Source organism: Sciurus vulgaris, assembly GCF_902686455.1.
Source record: "Sciurus vulgaris genome assembly, chromosome: 11".
Classification (NCBI taxonomy): Eukaryota; Metazoa; Chordata; class Mammalia; order Rodentia; family Sciuridae; genus Sciurus; species Sciurus vulgaris.
In genome coordinates, this window is record NC_136472.1 from 108,821,520 (window position 1) to 108,838,380 (window position 16,861).

Here is a 16,861-nt window from a genome sequence, read left to right on the forward strand (position 1 = left end):
AGTACCTGGTACCCTGGATTTTCCAGGACAGTCCAAATTTTTGTTCTTTTTATTTTTTAATATACTTTTTAGTTGTTCATGGACCTTTATTTTAGTTATTTATATGTAATGCTGAGGATCGAACCTAGTGCCTCACACATGCTAGGTAAGCGCTCTACCACTGAGCCACAACCCCAGCCCCGTTTTTATTCTTTTTTTAAAAGAAGATCACCTGACTGCATAACCCAAGGTAAATTAGTCTTACAGTCACAAGGGGATTTTTTAGATAAATAAGATCACACATCTTTAAAAATCTGTTGTCAGAACAAGCAGTTTGATTTAGGGTTTGGAAAATACAATCAACTTACTCACCACCTTCCAAATGCCACCACCATCATCCTCATAGGTGGCTCCTACCTCATGTATAAAGTCTTACAAACGTTCCAAACCATAGTCCCCAGTCAACAGTGTTTAGTAATCACCAAATACGTGCATGTCACCATCATTTCTCAGCTTTTACAGGTGTACCTACTTGACCGTGTCTCCTGGAGAGAGCTGAAAGATCTAAGCCGGCAGAAGCCAGGTCCCACTCGAGTGTGGCTGCCCCCCAGCCTCAGGTACCATCTTCATCTCCTTCTGCAGCCACGGGTGGTAGTACATCTTCCCCCACCCCACCCTCACCAGGCAGCTGCTTATAGACAAGCTTCCCTGGATTCTCTGGGGCCTACTAGGTTTTTCTTTCTTTGCTGCTCTGGAAGAAGTCAGGACGAAGGAGAAGGCCTTCTGTGTGGGTGGCCTGCAAGCCTCAGGTCATCAACGTGCCACTAATCATCTGCCCCTAATCCGTCTCCAGTATTCACTGTTCTGTCCTAGCTCAGAAAGGCAAATATCTACTGAAAGATTTTCCAGAATCATTCTTTTGTTGCTCAGTACCCCTCCCCATCAATTCCCCCCTAACATCTAGCCTAATTCCTGCCTGCTTTAAGAGTGGCTCTCTTTGGCTTCACAGTAGAGCTTCCCCACAAGATGTCTGGAATGAGTCAAGGTGTGTGGAAATATCAGGCCAAGGATAACATGGAGCTGGGTGTTTTTATCCTCAGCAGCCTTGGCCATTTGCCCGATGGGTTTACAAATGTTCCCATTTTCTGAATGTTCCCTCATTGGAAACTTAGCCAGCTCTCTAGCTGGGAAGTGCTGAGGGAGGCGCTGAGCTGGCTCCTCAGACAGCCCAGGCAGGGGCTTGCTGACACCAGCCATTGCCCTGCGCGGGGAGCACAGGAAGGGAGAGGAGCAGGCAGGCCTTCCTGGAGTAGAGGTTGTGGCCGGGAAGGGTGGAGGAGGCCACACCCAGTCACACCCCAGGGCGGCAGAGACACCCTAGCTGTAAAGAGAAACAGCTTCTCACGAGTATGTTGGAAAAAAAACAGCTGCTGTCAGGCTTTACAGTTCAAGGTTGATGTCCAAACCTGACATTTTCTCTCAGGAAGAACTTGGAGGGTATGGTCACCCTTAGCCCTGAACTGGTGGGGTGGGGTCAAAAGGATCAGTCTGTTCGGGCAACCTGGGACCCTAGAGGAAGGCTGGTTGGTCCATGGAGAACAGGAGTCCATTCTCTCTTGCTTACTCCCTCCCTCTACCAGTCTGTCCCTCTGTCTATCTTTCTCTTTTGTTTCTATTCCATTTGGGGCACTTTGCCAAAGAGGTGGGGATGAGGATGCTGTGGTGCAGTGGCGTAAAGTGAAGCAACCTGTTTCCTGTGCTTCAGTCTCAGCCTCAGTCTTGATGCTGTCTCCTCTGAAAGTATGGCACTTGAAGGAATCTAATTGTCTAATTAAAATGTAACAATCCCTTATCAGGCTCCATGGCGGGTGAGACATTGCTGTCTTAAACACATCATTTTTTTTTTCTTCTTTTCTGAGACTTGAAGCATTTCAATGAAAAGGTAGAGGGGGAAAAGTGTTTTACATTTGCATCTCAAAAGCAGCTTGTTGGAGCGACTTGGATTGGATGGAAATTGGGAGTAGTTAAGGGGCTTCTCTCCAGGGCTTCAGCATCCAGGCCACCATCTCCACCTACCCAGGCAAAGGACCTGGTTGTGATTTTAGGGGTGAGCCTCTCCCCAGAATGTCTCACAATTCCCGGAAGGCAGGGTGAAACAAGAGGGACAGAGGAAAGTTACCCCCATTCCTGCTCCTAAGAGAAAAGGAGAAGAGTCACAGAATAACGGCCACACATATGCTGGCCCTGGAGGTACTTAGCAACTGGCAGGGGGTCTCCTAGACCCTCTAGACTTCATTTCTAGAGCTATGGGACAGGTACTCACCACAGAGGCCCTCTGGGACTAGACCTCCGGAAACCAGAGTAGACGGATGGAGGGGCACCATTGCTGAATGTCTCGCCCTTGGGCTGAGGGGGTGGAGGGTCTGGGATAAGGAGGAAGAGGGCGGAATGTTGGGATGCAGGACATGGATGCTGTCAGTCTTCAGGTTCACCTCCTCTCTCCCAAATGTCTTCCCCAGAATCTGGGGCTCCAGTGCACAAGTTGGCTGGGTGGGGAGGCTGTGGGTCTGGTTCAGGTGTCAGTCGTTGCTTTTGAGGGGAGTCCCCTACCAGTTGGGGACTGCTGGTGTGATCTGGAATGTTCCCCAAAGGCCCATGTGTTAAAGGATTGGTCCCTGACCTGGCGCAATTTGGAGAAGGTAGAACCTTTAAGAGGTGGGTCCTAGTGGGAGGTCTTAGACCATTAGGTTGTGCTTTTGAAGGGCATATGGGACCCTGGTCCCTCATTTTCCTCTCCTTGCTTCCTGGATACCCTGCAGTGAGCAGCTTCCTCTACTATGTGTTCCTACCAGGATGTGCTGCCACACCACAGACTCCAAAACAGTGGACCAAACAACCATGAATGATTCCTCTTTAATTCGATCATCTTAGGCATTTGTTACAATAACAGAAAAGAGACTGACACAGGTTCTTCTTCTCCTGGGCTCCTGGATTCCCTCCTGACCCACAGCCTCAACACTGCGGTGGGTGAGGAGGACCACTTAGAAACCTAAGCTAGTGGGGAAACCCCTCCTGTGGTCTGGTCTACCACTGGGGTGGCAGCACCTTCTGCAAAGGGTCACAGACTGACACCACCCCTTCGTGTCCTCCCCTCCATCCTGGAATTCTGCAGAGAAAGCAGGGAGCAGGGCAAGGGACTGCATCATCTGTGGGGAACATCGGCAAGGTTTCCCTAGAAAGTGTGGGATGATCTAGAGATCTCTTGCTCTCTTGCTTTCTGGCTGAGACTGGCCCTGCATAGCTGGGGCCAGGAAGGTGGGTACCATCATGAAGGCCTTGGTTGGCTCAACCTATGCAGCCCAGGCACCTGTCTCTCCCCCTGTACCCTGAAATTGAACTTTTCCTGGTAGTATCTGGCCTTGCCTCATACCTCACAACAAAAAGAAAAGCCATCCATGGACACCTACCCAACTTCCTGTCACCAAATCTACACACCTACCAGCACATGCAGCTACCTTCCCACCTTTAGGTTACAGCATCCCCAGGCCCTTGGGCCAAGGATCCCATCATCCTGACGGGCTTTCTCCTCCCTCTCCTCCCCCTTTTCCTCCTCCTCTTCACCCCTCAGGGCTGTTTTCCCAACTCTTTCCCCAGGGAAGCCTTCCTAATGCTTTCACAACACATGTGCTCCTGGGTGACACTTATCACAGGTATAATTAAGTCATTATTTGTCTAATTATTTGTTTAGTGTCTGTGCTTCTTGCCAAATTGTGAGCTACCCCAGTGTAAGAATCACATCTTCCTCGTTGTGGTCCCCTCTCCTCCGGGCACAGTATTTGGCAACAGCATGTGCTGAATAAATGTGAACAAGACATCCTTGGAGCTAGAATCTCACTCAAGGGTAAAGCCAGTGTAAGCCAAGCCCTGTGTCTTTTTCTATTCTTCAGTCATTTCTCCCACTGGATCCTTCTCAAGGTGGGTCAGGGACCTCTTCTGAGATCTCCCCTTGGCCTTCTGGGTCCTAGCATGGTGGAGGCTGGGGTCGAATACCCAGCTGGTTGAGGTTCATCCAGGGTGCTTCCCAGGAGGGCCATCATAGCAGCACCCAGAGTTACACAGCATTGAAAGGAAAAGAGAAAGCACAGATGTGAAAGTGTGGGGGCAGGTGGGAGGTGGGGATACATCACAGATCGACACGCATTCCGTGGAAAGGGGAGCACAGAGCTGGTGGGGGTGCCTTCTGGGCTGCTGGGAGGCTTGGAGGGCACAGGATTTGGCACCTTGTCGTGAGAATGAAGTTGCAGCAGCCAAGGTGGCCCAGTAGCTGTCTTCTCACATCAGCACCAACCAGTAACTCCAAAGCATTCACAGAGAGCATAGCAGTGACGCTGAGACAGAGCTCATCTGCAGAGTATCAAGGGGTGCGGGTCCCCTGGGAGAGGCTGGGGCACACACAGTTCCTCACCCAGCTAAGGAGAAAAACCTGTGGGTAAGAATCTGCTAGGAGCAGGAGAGAGCAGAGCTGAGCATGACTGAGTCCTCCCTGCCTCTGGGGCTCACATCCCTGACACCCCTTGCTCTTCTGCTTCTTCTGAGGTGGTCAGACGTCACTGGTCTTCCCAGGTGTTCCTGGAATGTGAAGCACACACAGAGGCCTGAACAGTGATGGACATCAGGGCTTCCCATTCTCATCGAGTTGCAGGCCTCTGGGGTCTGCAGTGGGGCAAGGCAGGGTCTGGAAACAGCAGATGCAAGAAGGGGTGTCTGCCTGACAGCCCCATCCTTGCGGATTTTGATGGCTCCGTAAAAATGTCTCCTCACAAACTGTCAAAGTGTCACACATTAATTAACTGTTAGCTGGAGTGACTCAGTGTGGGGAGGGGTGGGGAGAACGGCTCCAGTGATGCTAAGCGGGGTGCTGTTCTCTGCGTGCACTGCCTTTTGATTAAAAATCCTCAGCGCACCGACACTGCGAGGGAAGGGGCCCATTGCTGGGGCCGCTCACGTGCGCAGCAGAAAACGGCGGGTGGGAAGCAGGTGGAGGGGGTGGGGCCTCCGGCCCCCTCCCTGGAAAAGGAACAAGGTGGGGAGAGTGAAGCCTCTAGCAATTGCTCAGAAGATCTAAATTCAGAACGGAACCCACAGACTGGCAATGTTTTCTTTTTTCTTCTCTATCCCTTTCTCTCCCTCCTCAATTTTTTCCCACCAAAAGAAAAAGAATTGGGAAGTTGAGCTTGGTGTACCCTGGGGGCGAGGCAGGTCACCTGAGCCCATGAGGCAGCAGCTCACTTAGGCTCACTTAGCAGCCGATCTGTCACTGGCAGGAGCCAGGAGGAGAGGGAGAGCTGGGTCTCAGACCAGCCTCCTTGACCTTTACTTTAATTTCAGGAAAGAATTGAGAAAACAAGCTCTTGAAAGTCAAGAGGGAGACAAATCCTGAACCTTATTGCTCTAGAAGGAGGGAAAACAATCCTGGCTATTTGGCAGAAAATTGCTCTGCTTTATGAAAAGACATCCTTGTTCATAAACAGAGATGGAGTCCAGTCCACATAACGGCACGATCCCCGTCACACTGCTGGAGACCCTCAGGAAGTCTCCAGCCCCTTGCCTCACATTCTTCAGCTCTAGCAGGCTAGGGCCAGGGACACTTCTTTCCCAGCTGACAAAGGAAAAAGAAGCCCCTCCTGCAGTGGAAGACACAGTGGAAGAACTTCATGACTCCCACGCAAATGCAGATATGGGGTTGGGACCCCTCCAAGACAAGTTGACAGTAAAACTTCACCCCAGGAGTGCAATCAGCAAAATCCAGATTGCAAAAAAATGCTGCAGAACCAATGGCCTGCTTTCTTCCAAAAATAAATTGCAAGGAAACAAAAAAAGAGATGGAGGGGCCCCTCTAGAATAAAAAGAGCTTCAAGGCTGGTTCTTTTAACCAATTGCAACATGTGAGCCTCATTTGGATCCTGATTCAAAGAAACCAGCTGTTAAAAATCAGTGACATTTCTTAGACAACTGAGAATCTGAACAGGAGGCTTTTGATATTGGGAACTACTAATAACAACTTCTAGGTGTGGCAGGAGCATTCTGGTTAAATTTTTCCTTACCTTTAAGAGATAAAATGTTTATAGATGATGAAATTATATGTTCTCTGGGATTTATTTGAAAATAGTATGGAGGAGGGTATACAGAAGAAACAAAATTGGCCATAAATTGTGACTGGAACTAGGGGATGTATGCACCAAGGTTCATGATACCGTTCTTTCTACTTTTGCATATGTTTGAACTTTTCTATAACAAAGTTTAAAAAATAATCAAAGCTGCTCTTTAGCCATCACCTCCTTGCTCCCACCCCCAACCAAAGGATGGTTACAAGCCAGTCTTCAAGTCATCTTTCTAATTCATTCCCTTGTTATAAAAGCAGTCTTCCTTTCCTTCCAATCTGGCCTGACCGAGGTCATTCTGCTGACCCTCTCCAGTATAGATGGAGCCCTGGCAGCATCCTTCATAGCCTGGGATCCCTCCTTAAAGATATGTCAGTCTTGGTCTAATGGGTCATGTCCTCTTTTCACAGAAGACAGTGGCTGGGCCAATAGGGACAGGAGGTGGGGTGTAACAGTCACTTTAATTATAAATATCACAACTACTAAGCTCTTATTACATCCAGGCACTGTGTAAAGTGTTGTGCATTTATTATTGCATTTACTCTGTGCAACAGCCCTGTGAGATTAGGTATGCTCTCCGTGATGCAGGTGGAGAAGCAGTACAGAGAGGACAGACTTGAGCAAGTACTTAAGCAGTGAACTTGGTTAAAAACACAGGTCCATCTTCATCCAGAGCCCCAACTCTTCCTCATCCAGAGTAGGAGGGAGGAAGGTCTTCTAGGCCCCAGGTCCAAGGTGCACGTGCAGAGATGGATGCCTTTGGTGAACTACAAACACCTTTGCTTCATAGGTGTGTCCAGGGCCTCACCCCACCAGATTGTTCAGTAACTACAAAACCCAAAAGGAACCCTCACAGCTTGCAAAAAAGAGAAGTTGAGGTCCAGAACATACCCAAGTTTTGGGGTGTTTATCAAAACATGAGATGCTTGGGGGTTTCAGGGAACTAACAGGCTGTTCTGATAAGTAAGATCAGGGATCGCTTAGACACACTGGATTCCAGGAGGAACCCCAATGCATTTGGGCAAGAGCTGGGGTCATGCTCACCCTCTCTCAGTGCCAGGGTGGGCTCTGGGTTCTTCCTTCCGGTCAGTTCTTTCTTCCAGTTCCTGGAGTGTGGCTGTACCACTGCCCAGCACTCTGAGCCTGGTCCCCTCACCCTGCCTCCTCCTCACATAGAAGAGGGCAACATGTGCATAGTGCAGAAGGGAGCAGGGGACCAGTGTCTCTGTCCCACCAAAGGCTGGGGGCACAGACAGAGCTTCTCTTCTCCCAATTCCAATATTTGAAGATTTCATAAGCATTGCATGTCTAGAATATAGAGAAGTAGCTTCCTACTCAGAACTCAGTGTGGCCTGGTTTTGTTTTTGTTTTTGTATCAGACAGACAGACAGAGACCTTTGTTCCATTTCACCTCCAGAACTTGCTAGCAGTGTAACTTTGACAGTGCAGTTGCTCTGGGCCTCAGTTTCTTATCTGCAGCCTGGGACAATCACCTCCTCCTCATTGGAGAAGTTGTGAAATTAACTCAGAAGAGGTGGCTGAAGGGGCCAGGTGGTTGATGCTCAATAAATGGCAACTTGTGTCATTAAAACGGATGCAACAACTGCCAGAAAGATGGAGGTGGGCTGTGAGGGTTCCAGGCGAAACACAAGCTGGGATGAGGGGTGCTTGGTTTCTTGGTGACCCTCCAATCCTCCTCACACTCCAGAGACTGCATCTGTGAAGCCACATAGCTCCCACCAACATCCCTGAGCTAAAACCTCTGAGATGCTGGAGCACTTGGTAAGTGACCTTGGTGTGTGCCTTGAAGATTTGCAGCAATCTTGGCCCTTCCCTCTAAATCTTTGACAAAGAGGATCCCTACCTGGTGCCTTCTGGTAAATTCTAAGGACAGGAATATGAGCCCTCTCTACCCCTGAGGGCAGAAGTAAGGCAGGCAGAAAATATGCTAATGTTTGGTACTCTATAAGGTAGCAAGCATCATCAGCTCTGGCTTAGCTTATCTAACTGCAGGAATGTCTGACATGCACAAGAATAATCCCATTCCCTTGCATGAGCAGCTTCTCTAATTCTCAGTTGAATAATTAATTGTCAATAATAACTTAATAAGGGTTCTCACCCTAATTTCAGAGAGCGATAGAAGCAGCAAGCAAAATGGTGTATTTCAAAAATGTCTTGCAAACTTAAATGTCCTATAAAAAATGTAGTACGCTATTACCATCCTGGTTCAGACCCTCCTTTGGCCATCTACAAATCATCAGACCAACATCTCACTAAGGATCCATGTGCTTGGTACCATTCACTTGCTGTTTGCACTTGTTCTTGATACTTAATTTACTCTGGGTCTCTTTTTCTCTCAGATGCATTTCTAAACCCTGAGAGACAGATTATCTCTAACCAGTGTTTATGCTGGCATCTACCAAGAAGAATACTAATTTGATAAGTGCTTAATGAATGCTTTTGGTGCTGGTGGGATCTTATACCATAGCACTTGTCCAAAAGGACAGGTTCAAAAACGGGTGAGACCACCTTCCTGATGGGGTTGTTTTGAACATTAAATGAGATACAGCAGGCTCTTACCACAGTCTTTGGGCCAGAAGAGGCACTCAATTGCCCCTATTCTCTTGGTTGATAATGTCAAAAAACATAGAATATTATATTTTACTGCTGGAAGAAATCTTAGGAATAACTAATCTAGTTTCTTCATTTAACAGATTGAAAAAAATCAAGAACAGAAAAGTGAAGTTCACAGACGAAGTAGCCTCAATAACCAGGACTACAGTTAGGTCTCTAGACAGGTCCTCTGCTTTATCCCACAGGACTCACTGTCTGGCTCAGAGAACAGGGCTCAGTAAATGGCAGGTGTCAGCCAGAGCCCTGGTCATTAGCTTTATCATCATCCTCTGCATCTTCAAAGAAATTAAGTCAGCTAAAGGAAAACAATCCTGGAGCTTCCATGAGTGTCTCTCTGAATCTACCCTAAATTCACCCAACCACTGTGTGTCCTCCGCTCTCACAGAACTGTCCTCCACAGAGATGGGCAGCAGCTGACATTTGGGAACGCTGCATACATAAACAATCAGCACCTGGCCTGTTCATTGCGTGGCTTTTCTTTTAACCTTATCAAAACCCTTTTCTCTTAACCTTTCCTTATAAGGGCTGCTTTCCAAGCCTAACACTCCCCCCTCTCTCTGTCCCCTGGACATTGGTGAAGGCATCACCCCCAGTTTGTGTGCTGGTGAACAACCCCCAGACATTCAGAGAGCAGTGCAGCACCATGACCCCTGGAATGTTACTTTATGGAATGCTGCTTCTTGAAACAATTTCTTTGAAGGACTTTCTGTCCTATGCTTCCCCAGGAGCTTGGGGAAAGGGCCAAACCCCAGATTTGTTGCTCAGCAGCCTAATGCGCACAATGACGGAACAATAGCAGAGGCAAATAATTCAAATCCTGGAGTGCTTCGTTAGCTGGAAAGATGAAAGGGAATTCCCAGGCACGAGAGCCCCTCGGCTGCAGACACAGGAGGTAGGACGAGGGATCCTGCTTCTGTCAACAGACTGTACCAATCAACATACAGTACACCAGAGACCCACTTACGGTGAGGGCGGGGGGGGGGGGGAAAGAGAAATGGAGAAGGTGCCCCTCGGGAACACCCCCAGCTGGAGCTACCACACTGGTTTCTGATCTGAGAATTTCTGAGGCAGAACATAAACACTTTGGTCTTATCTTGAGCTCCTGGGACACAGATGAGCTAAGTTTTCTGAGCCCGTCATGGCAAACAACATAATGTTGCTAATCAAACTTCCTGTGCGCCCACCCAATTTTATAAATCAGCCTTTTGATGCACTAAGTGAAGATGAATTAGCAGTGATGAGGCTCTGACAGCTCCCTGAGGCACAGGCTGATGAGAGAGCTTTGATGGCTGTGGCAAGAAGGAGGGGAAGCTCCGCACAGGCAGCAGTTCGAGCTGCCAAGTTGGTGCAAATAACCCTCCAAAGCCAAGGTACCTTGGCTTCATCTGCGAATCATGCACCTCACGCACAAAGTCAGCATCCAAGAACTTGAAACCTTTGCATATCTGAGAAACAGTTTGCCATCTTCCTACAATGAGCCACATGCCATGAGATCCAGCAGTAGCAACTTTGGGCAGAGCACAACACAGAATCAATCCACGGTGTTCCACGGGGAAAGTGGAGGCCAGAGGTGGCAGGCTGGTAAAATCCTTCTTATGTGCAAGGATGCCTACTACATAATTACAATCGCCACCAACCCAGCAACAGAGACTCGCCACTGTTAGTTAATCTTCTTGATACCCAGAAGTTGCCAACCTGTAGCCTATGGACATTGGCTTACCAATATGTTATGTTGGATTCACATGGTATTGTGGGAAAACTGGAATTTATTGACAGTTTTTAAAATTGAGAAATTTTACATTACAATACAGATCTCTAACTTCTTTCACAGAAAAAAATCATAAGTTTTAGAATCACTGGGTCAGCATTCTTGCACGGCAATAATGAGCTGGGGTTGGACAGGAGCAGCTCCCTTTCCACAAGGTACACATGGACAAAATCTGGACGAAGGGGCTGTCTTCATCCAAAGGATGCAGGAAGGAGAAGGAGCTATATCCCTACTCTATGCCTACCCGCCTCATTCTCTCCATTTGCCCTAGCAAATGGAAGATACAAGACCCCAGGGCTTCCCAAGAAGTTCCTCCCTCCTGTAACCACATCCAGTCCCAGCAGGCTGGGACGCAAGCTCTCACGTTTGCCACAGTCCCCACCAAGTCTTATAGCCCTATATCCAACTGACTTCACTTCATTTATATTTATTGCCAAGTCCCAGAAGGTTTTTAGGTCTGTGTACCTTGTTTTATGACATAGATCAATGAGCTACAATTATGTTGTTGAACTACAAAGGCAGTGTGTGAATGAGTCCCTGGGACCCTCTCACTTGGTCCTCACTGTCCTGGGATGGCAGCAAGAGGACAAGCTTGCATGGAGCTGGGGAGGCTAGAGGAAACTCTGTGTCTTCTGGACATGGTGGTGATATTCTATGCTGTCTCTCTCCTGCCCAGAGACTCCAGCCCCCGCCCCCCGGGAGGCCCACCTGCTGTATCTGAAACACTGGCTCCCTTGGGCCCTCTTCCTTTCCTGCTGATATTCGAAGTGACACCATAAAATATTCTCTCCCTAAAGGTTGTATTTACTTCAGACTGTCTATGATTGATCATCTAATTACATTTTTGGCCAAGGAAGTGATAATCTCTTCCGCAACCAGGGTGCACACCACAGGTTGAAACAAAACACTGCATCTTCCTGGCTGGAGATAAACTGAGGACTGGCCATATACATCAGCTTGATGGGCAGGGTTGCTGGTGACCTGGGGGAGGTGCCTACCTATTGTCTTCTCTGCTGTCCTTGCTATGTGCAGCTCTGAGCCGCCAGGGAAGGCTGGCCTCTCACCCCACCTCCTTCCTTATCTGTAACTCTAACAAATAGGCTGGTTTGTTACATAGTGCAGGGTCTCAAGGATTCTACACCCATCCAGGATGGCTGCTGGTGACAGTAAGCAAGCAGACACAGCAAGCTAGTACTCTAACTTCCATGTCAAAGAACAAACCGGCCCCCCCCCAAAGGTTCGTTTGTATGCTTGGGTTGTTCCAGAGAATGATGCTGAATTCCTTTCTTACTATATGGTCTCTATTGCCCATCAGGGGCCACCTCCTCCAGGAAGCCTTCAAGGATCTTCCCCAGAACAAAATCACTTATTTATTCCTCCATGTCTCTGCACATGATTAACAAATTGTCCTTCTTGGGGTTTGTGATGTCAAAATCTGCACATCTGTCTCTTCTGTCTCCTGTGTTCATTAATGGCTAGATCTGCGTCTTATTCATGTGTAGCTCCTTCAGAACCTCGTTGATGCTGACAATAGAGGAAGCTCAGCAATGACAACCAAACTGAGATGAAAGACCACACACATTAGAAGCTCTCCAGTGAACTCAGTTATAGGCATATGGTATTAATGACTGCTGTCCAATCATTGCTTCAGAAACGGGTGCTGACCAATGCCCATGGTATGTGGCATGTTCCCTAGGAGGATTCACATCTCTGCTCATCCTCTCAGATACCCAGAGACCCATTTGCTGACTAGCTAGTTAGGTCTACCACAAACCAGCATATGCTAGTTGTTCTTATAACTGCCGTTAATTAGTTTGCTATTTCAGAAACAGTGAAATATGAGTACCAAATTGCAGTACCGACCCATGAAAATGAAGTGGAATACATTGGGGAAATATTTTGATAAAGAAAAATTGCAAATAAAATTTTCGTTAATTGAAAACACAAGGTAAAAAAGATTGAAAACAACAATAATAAAAAAGAAAAACTGTTAAAAACAAAAAATTCTAGTTATATGGAATGAGGTAACTGTAAAAATTCTTTAAAAATCAAAGCTCCTACGCTTATATTTTTTTTTAATTTAAGTCTTTGCTTTTAAAAAAAATAAAACAAACCTGTAAGTTGCAGAAAAGCATTATGAGTATACTTATGCAAACAAGATGAGGCAAAACTTCAAACAATGGATCTACAATCAAAGAATTGACCCAGGAGATAAACAAAACATTTGGAAAATGAATGTACATGAATGTTCTAAGGTAAAATGAAATGTCTGAAGTATCGTTTGTTAATGAACCTCTCTTTAAAGACCTTTTTCAATTGTTCAATCAACCATACAGCATAAGAGAGCTTCTACTGCACTGTCTAGCCAGTACATTAGCTTTTTCTGTCTGCTTTTGGTATCCCAAACAGGGCTGTCTATTCCTTGAAAAAATGACAGGCCTTAAGCTTTTATTATGTGCTCGCCTGTTCCTTGTACTCCATGGACCATCTATAAATGGTGGCTGATGATGATTGTGATTGTTCATTTATTTGGCACAAGTCATCAATCCCCTATTATGCAGCAGTTATGAGGAACTGTGGGTCCAACACTGAACAAGAGAGGCGAGCCCCCTTGTCCTTAGAGAGTCACCATTTAGATAGAGTGACTGAGCACAGCTGGACAGGGTCAGTAGAGAAGAGGACCCACATCTGCAGAGGGGAGGTAGCATGGCTAGTGCAACACACCAAACTTTGACTTACTGCCACTTTTGTTGCTGCACAGGATCTTTCAGTCTGGGGAACAGATTTTTGACAGATGCAAAGGCTCTGGGAGTAGAGACACATAAGAAAGTGGACAAGTATTAAAGGAAGACTGCAAAACTTAGTGTGGCCCACTCTATCACAAATGCTTAAACCAAGTGTTACATTCTGCAAATGACCTTCAGAAGTCTCAAGGTTATGAAAGACCAGGAAAAAGTGAGGAGCTGTCCCAGATTGGAAAAGGCTAAGGAGACATGACAGCAAAATGCCATGTGGGAACGTGGATTGGATCCTTGATCAGGAAGAGGGTAGTGATGGAAACATGGCGCAGTGCACATAAATCCTGCCTTTTCATTAATAGTGTTGAATCTATGCTGCTTAGTTTTGATAACTGCACTATGGTTACGTAAATGTTAATATTAGGGGAAGCTGGGTAAAGGGTATTCAGGACGCTCTGAACTATTCTGTAATTCTTTGTAAGTCTAAAATTATCTCAAATTAAAAAATAGGCACCTTGGAATGGCCAGGTAGACGGCCTACCCAGGTGCCCGTGTGAGGAGCTGAGCCAGTGTCTTTGACTCTCCAGGCCTTCCTGAGGCATCGTGTTCTCCTTCCACCTGTGGGCTTCTCCTAGGCAAAAAGGAGGAGGTTCCCTTCTCAACCATCCATGGATGTAACAAATACACAGTGTCAGTTGTGTGTCACCATACTGGCTGCTGGTTCAAGGGGCAGAAGGCAGAGAAGAGAGGAAAGTGAAAATCTGTCAATTGATCAATTTTTAATACCAGTCATTTTAAGCACTGACTGTGTTCTGGGCCTACTGATACCCCCTAGTGTCCTAGTGTCTAGTGGCAGAAGCAGGACTCTCACGATGCTGGCCTGCCCCATAGCCAGTGCTGGCTGCAGAGATGCTGGGGAGAGGCATGGCCTTGGAGGCACCTCGCAGCGCTGTTCTGGAGCATCGCCAGAGGCCTGAGTCCATGAGCCCCAGTGAGTTAGTTGCCTGTGATCTGACACAAAGTCTTTCTCTCTGCCTGATCTACGCTCATGGCTTTCTGCCAGACTTCAGTAGCTCCTTCTGGGACACATGGACTCCTCTGCATGTGTGTGAAGTGAGTGGAGGGTTGTCAGCTCTAGCTACCCATCATGCCTCCCAGAGTCTCTGATGATAGATAAGATGCAGGCCATGGAGCTGCGCCCTCAACCCAAGGTCCAAAGAACCCATCCTTACATTACCAGGACCTGCATCATCCAAGTGCTTCTTATAGTCATTGCTGCTAAGAAGGCCGGTTCCTACTGCCTGTATTTAGGGTCAGACATGGAACTGCTGCCACCAGTACTAGAGAAAACAGACTCTTCTTCATCAAAACAGCAACACTAATAGAACCTACTGTTCGTTGACTGTTAACCAGTCTAGAGGCTATCGCATGTTTTACCTACCTTTTTTCTAATTCTGAAAACAACCTTAAGCAGTAAATATTACGAACCCACTTAATACAGATGAAGGAGTGAGGCCAAAGGTTCAGAGACCTGGTATACCTGGCAAGAGGCAGTGGAGGGCTGAAGCTGGGGTTTGTCTAGTTGCAAAGCCCCCTTCCCCTGTGCATTAGGCCCCGGCCAATGTAGTAGGAGTACGGGACAGGTTATTTGGGAATATTTTAACCATATTACTGCTAATCTTCACAATAATCCTACAAAGTCAGTATCATGACCCATTTTGTAATATAAATTGGTGCAAGTAATTGAGAAAAAAGGAAAAGAAACCTTTAGCATTTGCCTGTGCTAATGTACGAAGTCATGATGCAGACAAAGACACTCCTAGAATGAGGTGCTGCTTTCTCCCACCTGTCAGCCCCCTGAGAAACTGAATAACCACGCAGCTAGGAAATGGCAGAACTGGGGTTCAGACCCAGGCTCCCCTGGTTCTAACCCCCATGCCTTCTGCCACCATCAGGGCCAGGTCCCACTGGCCTTGACCTTCCAGCAATGCAGAGACAGAGAGAAGCCCTCTTAAGATGTGCGGTCATAAAGACACCATTTAGGTACCAGGTGTCTGTGGCAAGCGAAGACGACGCTGCCACCCACATGGAGGCAGAAGTCTCCGTATTTCTAAAGTGTGAGAGGTTTGCAAGGAACTGCACTTTCTTTCCCATCTGCCTGTCTGGCTGCCACACATGCTGATGGGCTGGCATCACATAGTCCCTAACTGGCTGCCACTGGCCTAATCTGTGGCTTTGACCCAAAAGCAAAGTTAGCACACAGCCAAGAAGCGGGCTGCACAGATGCTGAGCAAATACAGATCTGAGCAGAAGCCCCCAGGGCACTGGGGAACCAATCCTGTAGCAGGCACAGTCGTTCTCGACCTGCCCCAGCCTCCACATACCCCAGCCCTGGACTGAGAAAGGTCAGGTGAGAGCAGGAGACCTGCTGTGCTGGGCAGCCATACCCTGCTCTTTTATGCCCACAGCCATTCCCACTGTGGCTGCACTGGCAATTCCGCAGGCTTCATGGAGCTGTTTTTAAGTTACAAAATCCTCAGCCTTCCTGAAGCTTTCCTGGGCCTGCTCTTTCTGGTTTCCTATTGCATTTGTGATTTCTGGCACAATCTTGTATCACAGGATGCCTGGTATGAATGGATGGGAGTAGCTGTGAGAACCAGGACAAGAAAACTTCGCCATTATTCAAGGCTTCCATACCTCACCCCAGAAAAAAAGAGAAATGAAGGTGCTGCTTCTTCCAGCACTCACAGAGGATGTGAGTCAACCAGCCGGCAAGCTTGCTACTCACCTCGCATACAAACAGCCAGGCACAGGCTCAGCGGGCAGCAGGAATGAAGGCAGAGCCCGGAGACCCAGAGGCACACAACATAGAGAGATGCAAGGGCAGAGGTGTGTGGGGAAAGAACTTCCAGCCAGCAGCCAGCACCCAGTTCTGGACGCAGCTTTGTCCACCTCTGCTCCTCTGGTTCTCAGTTCCCTCTTCTTTAGCAAACACCCAAGACTTCATTAGAGGACCTGCAAGGCTTTGTCCTCCCAGTCCTAGATCCAGTCCTGCCATGAGGTGATCTCCAGCCTTATCCATGCTCAGGGTCCAGTGGTCAGAGGAGGAGGAGGAGCACCCAGACCCTCCTGACCTGTCATTCAGGGAACAATTGTCTGCTGTGGTTACACACTGGTAAAGCAAGCATCTGTGGCCATAATGGGAGTATGGCCTCATGAAAGGAGGCTGGGAGGCCTCTGGGCTGAGCCTAGCAGCAGAGAATGTGACCAGAGGAACATCAGGCTAGAAAGTCATATCATTCTGTCAGATGCAGCCAAGAAACAGGGAGTTAGTGAGTGAGTCACCAGGAATAACAAGCTTAGAGAGAGAGGGGAAGATGCGAAGTCTCATGACACTCTTCCAGTGGTAATGAGATCCCCTAGTCCATTGGCCATAGAGCACCCAAACCCGGAAGGAACAATGGGCAAGAGGGTGTAGCCTCAACCTGGGGCAGCCTGGACTTGAAAGCACCCAGCCAGGGACTGTTTCCAGCACCCCAGCCCCAACGAACTGTGGCTGGAAACACGCCTGAGTGCTGGGG

At 47.8% G+C, this 16,861-nt stretch overlaps 1 protein-coding gene across 2 annotated transcripts in view; it reads right to left on the minus strand.

The window, feature by feature from the left end:
- Window positions 1-16,861, minus strand: part of DRD2 (dopamine receptor D2) — a 59,592-nt gene that overhangs the window by 17,417 nt on the left and 25,314 nt on the right. The gene's annotated exons all lie outside the window — the stretch shown is intronic.